Source organism: Lactuca virosa, chromosome 9, assembly GCF_052849685.1.
Source record: "Lactuca virosa cultivar CGN04683 chromosome 9, Lactuca_virosa_CGN04683_v6, whole genome shotgun sequence".
In the NCBI taxonomy this organism is placed as follows: domain Eukaryota; kingdom Viridiplantae; phylum Streptophyta; class Magnoliopsida; order Asterales; family Asteraceae; genus Lactuca; species Lactuca virosa.
The window spans coordinates 203,024,067-203,030,066 of NC_136434.1; the positions used below are offsets into that span (position 1 = coordinate 203,024,067).

Here is a 6,000-nt window from a genome sequence, read left to right on the forward strand (position 1 = left end):
ATTCTTCTTTCTGAAAGGTTGTCAAGTGTCAAGAACTCAACTGATTTGGTGATTCCTGAATCCTGAAAGGCTAAATTCTTAAAAGCATGTTCTTCTTCCGTTCTTGTTCTTCTCCGATTCTTCCTCTGATTATCTATGATTGTGAACTTGTGATAAGCTGATAATTATCTATGATAAATTTTGTTATTTTGATGAAGTTAAATTTGCTTGATGTAGAAAACTAGAAATCTGTTTTTTATTTTCTTCACAAAAGAAAGGAATAAATCTGTTTTTTTGAACTTTGATGTAGAATAGTCTCAATTAGACTATCTATTAGGGTTAATAGGGTTTTTTTTTTTTTTTTTTTTAATATTGACGGTGTTAAGTTGGATTTTGGAATCAAGTTTCGTATATGTTCAATTATCGGATTTTTTATTCCATTGTTCATTGATTACAATAGATTACAGAATATCAGGTTGGAACGAATTTGAGTTTTCAGTTTTCCATATTTGAGCTTTCCATTATCTCAGGTGCGGTATAATCCTAATCCATATCTTCTATACTTATAATAATTGTCTTGGTGATTGTTCATTGTTATAATTAATAAAATACTTAATAATCATGTCAAAGAGAAAATATGAATCAGAGGCTTTAAAAAGGAAAAGGAAAATGCAACAAGAAGCTTTTATAAAATCACAAAAAAGATCATTTTTAAAAATTTTAACTACAAACAAAAATGTTGATAATGAACAAGAACAAACTAATGTTGATAATGAACAAGAACAAACTAATGTTGATAATAATGCTCATGAACAAACTAATATCGAAAATGATAATGAACAAACTAATATTGATAATAGTGAAAATGATAATGAACAAACTAATATTGATATTGATAACGAACAAACTAATAGTGAAAATGATAACAAACTAACTAATATTGAAAATGATAACGAACAAACTAACTGAAAATGATAAAGAACAAACTAATATTGAAAATGACAACGAACAAACTAATCTTAAAAAGGATAACATGCCTTTAAACATATATGATCCAAGTAGATGGAATAATATTGGTACTAATTTAAGAGATTTAATTGTAGAAAAAAGTCATATTAATATTTATGATTTTAAATTTCCAAAAGATCAACATTTAAGAAGCTTTAGTACATCTCTTTATATGCAAAGAATCGCAAATGGAGAAAAATACGAACAAACATGGTTGGTTTATTCCATAGATGTAGATAAAGTTTTTTGTTTTTGTTGTAAATTATTTAATATGAATACATCTACATGTTCATTAGCACATAAATGTAACACTGATTGGAACAATATTTCTAGTATACTAAAAAGACATAAAGCAAGTAACGAACACATTAATATGAGGTCATGGATTGACTTACAAACATAAAACAATTGACAAGCAAATCCAAGAACAAATAAATAAATAAAAAAAACATTGGAAAAATATGTTAATAAAAATCATTTTTGTAGTAAAAACTTTAGGAAAAAAGAATTTAGCATTTCGTGGAACAAATGAAAAGATTTATGAAGAAATAATGGTACTTTTTTTTACTATAATTGAAATGATTGCGGAATTTGATCTTATTATGCAAGAACATATTAGGCGTATTAATGACAAAGAAATTCATAATCATTATCTTGGACACAATATGCAAAATGAATTTATTAGTTTATTAGGAGAGAAGTTAAAAGTAAAATTATTAAAAAAGTAAAAGAAGCTAAATACTTTTTAATAATACTTGATTATACTCCCGATATAAGTCATAAGGAACAAATGTCAATTATCATATGATGTTTAGATCTTTCAACAACTCCTATAGAAGTTAAGGAATACTTTCTAGAATTTTTAATTGTAGATAGTACAACCGCTAAAGGCTTATATGATGCTATAGTTGATGAAATTAAAAATATAGGACTAGATATAAATGATGTTAGGGGTCAAGGTTATGACAATTGATCTAATATGAAAGGAAAAAAATCAAGGTGTATATAAACGATTGCTAGATATTAACCCTAGAGTATTCTACACTCCTTGTGGTTGTCATAGTTTAAATTTAGTAATTTGTGATATGGCTAATTCGTATGATAAAGCTAGTGAATTTTTTGGAGTTATACGACGTATATATTCGATATTTTCTTCATCAACTCAAAGGTGGAAAATATTACAAGATAATATATCAAACCTAACACTTAAATCATTATCACAAACATGTTGGGAAAGTAGGGTAGAAAGTGTAAAAACAATTAGATTTCAAGCACCACAATTAAGAAATGCACTTTTACAATTATCCAAAAATTATGGAGATCCAAAAATTAAAAGTGAGGCTAAATGTTTAGCTACATATGAACTCTGAAAACTATGAATTTTTATTAGGAATGATTATTTGGTATGATGTTTTGTTTGCTATTAACACTGTTAGTAAAAGCTTGCAATTAAATGATATGTGTATCGATGATGCTATAGATCAACTAAATGAACTTTTGTGTTTCTTTGAACAATATAGAGAAAACAGATTTGAAAAGACTTTAGCTTATGCAAAAGAATTGGCTTTAGAAATGAAAGAAAAACGTAATTTCATGAAAAACGTATCATTTAAAGAAATAAACGATATGATGAAAATGTTGCTAATGAAACTATTAAAACTTCTCTTCAGTTATTTATAACTGATTACTTTTTATATATAGTAGATAAAACTATTATTTCACTTAAAAGTAGATTTGAGCTATTTAATGAGTTCAAAAGTATTTTTGGTTTTCTAATTATTATAAAAAAATTAAAATCATTTGATGAAAATACTTTAAAATAACATCGTTTAAATGTTGAAAAATCATTAAAACATGATGATAGCTTAGATATTGATGGTTTAAATTTATTTTATGAACTAAAACTTTTAAAAAATATTGTACATTTAGAGCATGATACAATTATTAATATACTTAATTACATTAAAAAGTTTAGTTCTTTTCCAAATACATATGTTACCTATAGGATTATGTTAACTATTCCTATAACAGTTGCCTCTGCGGAAAGAAGTTTTTCTAAATTAAATTTGTTAAAAAATTATTTAAGATCTACAATGTCACAATAAAAATTAAATGAATTAGCTATTTTGTCCATTTAAAAACATTTAGTAAAAAATTGATTATAAAAGTTTTATTAAAGAATTTGCATATAAAAAGACTATAAAAATTAACTTTATGTCTTAAGTATATTCACAAAACAACATATATATGAAAATTATTTTTTTTAACTCTGCAATTTATAAATTTTTTATTTATTATTGTCGGTCCCAAGCCTAGATAAAAGAGGAGCGTTTATAACATTAACTATATTAAATGTCAGAGTCCTAAATTTTTGGTTCGTTTAAAACCCAAACTGGTTAAGCCGCCCTTTGAAGGATATAGTGGGTTAGTAGGGTTTTATTGGGGGTGGGGTTATTTATTTTGAAAGGAAATTAGTTTAATAAATCCTACCTAATAAATGAAAATAATTTTGCCACTTGTCATCTTTTTATGCATTATGACACATGTCATTTTGTGGTAAATTTAGATTAAATTATATCCATGTGTCATTTTGTGGTTTTTTTTTTCATTTTGTTAAATTTCATATAATACTTAAATGTAATAAATGTAATGATAAATGTATATCCAATTCATTAATACAATTTTCCTTATAATTTCTAAATTTATAAATTAAATCTATTTATTTTAGTTGTTTATTTATTTAAATTATTAGTTTAAATTTAAAAGATAAATAAGCATTTCAATTTTAATAATTAAATATCTTTCTTTTTTTCTTATAAATTTAAATTTTCTATATTGTTAGATCTTCATGTTTTTTTTTTGGATAAACCCATGTAATAGATAGGTCTCACAACTAGTTATGATATACAAAAATGGATAGAAAAGTGAGTTTGTATGGTAAGGAATCAACTACACAAGAAATAAAGACCACATCGACTATTATGTATTGTATAAACGTTAATGATGAACCTTGCAAATCTAAAAAGCACAGGGACTATTTATGTAATTTTGTCTTTTTAAGTTTTTAACTTTTCACCATAACCGGTTTGAACGCACACAGCAGACACATCTCTAGATCGTCCCTCCACCCCAGCTCCGCCACGTCGGCCATCCGCCTACAGCTCCGCCGCTTCGGCCCTCCGTCTACAGCTACGCCGTTCGTCCCTCCGCCTACAGCTCCGCCGCCTTGGCCCTACCCCCTGCTCACCCCGTTACTTTCTGATTAGGTATGTTCTGATTGCAACCCTAAATCTTCGATTAAACTATTACTACTGCACACTGTCACCATAACAGGTGTTAGATGTGTCTTGAACTAAATCTGTGTCTCCGTGATTCCATTAAGGTTAACTGTCAGGATACATCTGAATTGCTTCTTCTACTTCGATTTTAAACGCGTTTTCTTTGCAAAAACCCTATACGATAATCAATTGGAGCTTCTTAAATATATAACTCAGAAGAACTGTTCTTGAAGTAATCTTGATTTGTTCACATATGTTTATGATTCAGGAACTTGTAATCATGAGTGGATTACAGACACAAGACTTCCCTTCTACATTAAGATTAACAAAAGCAACAAAAGATGTTAATTTTATTGCAGAACCTGAATCAAAGCCAAAGAAGAAAATCTGTTGTGCTTGCCCTGACACTAAGAAACTCAGGGATGAATGTGTTGTTGAGCATGGTGAATCAGCTTGCTCAAAATGGATTGAAGCTCATCGATTGTGCCTTCGTTCTGAAGGCTTCAATGTATGAATTCAAATCACAGATATCAAATAGAAGGAGAATATTTGGGTTTTAGTTTTCATGAACTTATGCATCAAGCAAATCCAGAATAAATGATTTTTTATTGATTACGTTATTGAGTTACAAAAAGGTAGATCCTTTTTTTGATATGTTTTGTTGTTTTGCACACTATTGAATATTGATTGAATCTTAATAATAAACACAGAGTAAGTGTTCTCATTTAACCATGAATCATGTACACATATGTATGAGCATCATAGAACATAACCATGGAGTTTTATTGGATCATAGACTAACATTAGCTATTAATGGATACACACTTGCAATTGTCATCTTTCTCATTTGTGGTAACTTCCATTAGAATACTCTCCAAACTGCTGCAAATGAATAAGAAAAATCGTAATTTTTTTTTTTCTGATAAGAAAAACAATTTAAGCTATGAAAGTACCTTTTTCTGAGTGTCGAATATGATAATACCATACCCGTTTCCTTTCTTGCTGCGATTAAAAAGGGTAATTTGGTCAGAAAAATACGTTGTAAAAGTAAATTGACAATAGATATAAGTATACACATTTTTTAAAATATGGTTAATGTCATAAAATAACAACCAATAGTGTCTAGTTTGTTGTTTGGGTTCTGAATATTAATCGAGTAATTCTGTCACACTGAATGTCACAATGAACGCCACATAGGATTCAATACCAGTTTACCCCCATTGAAATCCACGTCAATGGTGTAATGAAAACTAAAATTCTGTTTATTGGTGTATCACGTAAAACTAACTAAAAGATAGTGACACAAAGAGTAAATTGAAAAAGTACTAATGATTGTCATTTTATGACATTAATAACCTTTTAAAATACACATGCTTACATGCAATTCCATGAAGACATGGATAGTAATATGAAGTGGAAAATGGGGGAACTGTGAATTGCTATATCTTTAAAGCTTATACATGGTTTGATATTTATAGATGTTGAGGAGTCATTGGGACCAATGAAAGCCATGATGGAATCTGCCTATTTGTTGCTTTTTAAGCATATATGCCTTCTAAAATTAACTTTTTTTTTTGTAGACATTTACGTTTGAGCATATATTCCTTTTAAAATTAACCTTTTCACAATACCACTTATTATTTTTTTTGGAACGACATACGTATTGGTTCATGTGAAATTGGTGGCTAATTAGGTGTTTCCTTAGTTTTTGGCTAATTTTAAAAAATGTCTAAAC

At 27.9% G+C, this 6,000-nt stretch overlaps 1 long non-coding RNA gene and 1 pseudogene across 2 annotated transcripts; one reads left to right on the top strand and one right to left on the bottom strand.

The window, feature by feature from the left end:
- The first annotated feature begins 4,049 nt into the window (after nucleotides 1–4,049).
- Nucleotides 4,050–4,880, top strand: LOC145135753 (cytochrome c oxidase copper chaperone 2 pseudogene; annotated as a pseudogene). The gene is made up of 2 exons (XR_013720024.1): nucleotides 4,050–4,253; nucleotides 4,534–4,880. The product of XR_013720024.1 is annotated as a cytochrome c oxidase copper chaperone 2 pseudogene (transcript).
- A 79-nt stretch (nucleotides 4,881–4,959) lies between these two features.
- On the bottom strand, nucleotides 4,960–5,715 carry LOC145135754 (uncharacterized). The gene is made up of 3 exons (XR_013720025.1): nucleotides 5,644–5,715; nucleotides 5,219–5,267; nucleotides 4,960–5,147 (listed from the first exon to the last, which is right to left on the bottom strand). It is a non-coding gene; the product is annotated as an uncharacterized LOC145135754 (long non-coding RNA).
- Nucleotides 5,716–6,000: the final 285 nt, after the last annotated feature.